Source organism: Poecilia latipinna, unplaced genomic scaffold (assembly GCF_001443285.1).
Source record: "Poecilia latipinna isolate Pla-1442-1.1 unplaced genomic scaffold, P_latipinna-1.0 Scaffold8226, whole genome shotgun sequence".
NCBI classification, from domain to species: Eukaryota; Metazoa; Chordata; class Actinopteri; order Cyprinodontiformes; family Poeciliidae; genus Poecilia; species Poecilia latipinna.
Genome location: NW_015120842.1, coordinates 1 through 858, shown reverse-complemented (window position 1 = coordinate 858; position 858 = coordinate 1). Strand labels below are relative to the sequence as shown.

The 858-nt window shown below is 42.0% G+C and overlaps 1 long non-coding RNA gene across 1 annotated transcript; it reads right to left on the bottom strand.

The window, feature by feature from the left end:
- Positions 1 to 305: 305 nt before the first annotated feature.
- Positions 306 to 826, bottom strand: LOC106944346 (uncharacterized). Its single transcript, XR_001424234.1, has 2 exons — positions 740 to 826; positions 306 to 643 (listed from the first exon to the last, which is right to left on the bottom strand). It is a non-coding gene; the product is annotated as an uncharacterized LOC106944346 (long non-coding RNA).
- Between the last annotated feature and the right edge of the window lie 32 nt (positions 827 to 858).

The following is an 858-nucleotide window of genomic DNA, read 5'->3' as shown; positions in this document are numbered from 1 at the left end:
TCCAGGTGTGCTAAACCAGGGAGAGAACTGAAGCATGCAGGTTGCTGGCCCTAACGTCTTTCAGTTCCAGTGTTTAAATGTATGTTTATTGACATTTGAGAATGTGTCCTTGTATTTTTATGCCATTATATTGAGAATGGTTCCAAAACAACAATATTATCGTTTATCGCGATAACTTCTGGGGCAATTTATCGTCCAGCGGAATTCAGGCCTAAATGAAACTGCATGTGTCTTTAAAAAATAAATTTTTTAAAGACACATGAATTTTTCTGATTCATGTGAAAAATGATACAACAAAAAGAATGTGTTCATCTCAGCAGGTATTTATTCAACCACAAGCACTGGCAGCATTTCTCATGAACATTGCACAGTTTAACCAGAAGAAATGTGTTTGTTTTTATGATAAGCACCCACATCCTTTCCGCCACCAAAGCCAGAAACACTTTCATTAATCAATCGCTCAGTCTTCCAACAACACTCCACTTTCTCACGACATTCTGTCACTCGTACAATGGGGGATGATTACAAGTCGGATTCCAGGAACAGCCCAGAATCCTGCTAAAGCGGCGCCGTCGTCCTTATCGTCGTCAAAGTTTGGAAAACTGAACGAGGTTCCTCCTGATTTCGGCTACGTTTCTGCAGCCTGTCAGGTCATTCAGGACGGAAAGAGAGGACACCGTGAATGCCATTATTTCATCAGTTTCTGTTTGGGTCGCTAAACCTCGAGTATCAGACTGACCTGATAGAGCCATGGAAAGACGGAACTCGTCGTTCAGGATCTGAAGAACTTCCCTCACTCCTTCCTCCCCCTGATAAATCACACAAGATATAATTACTGCCTGTCTGTCACTGTAACCT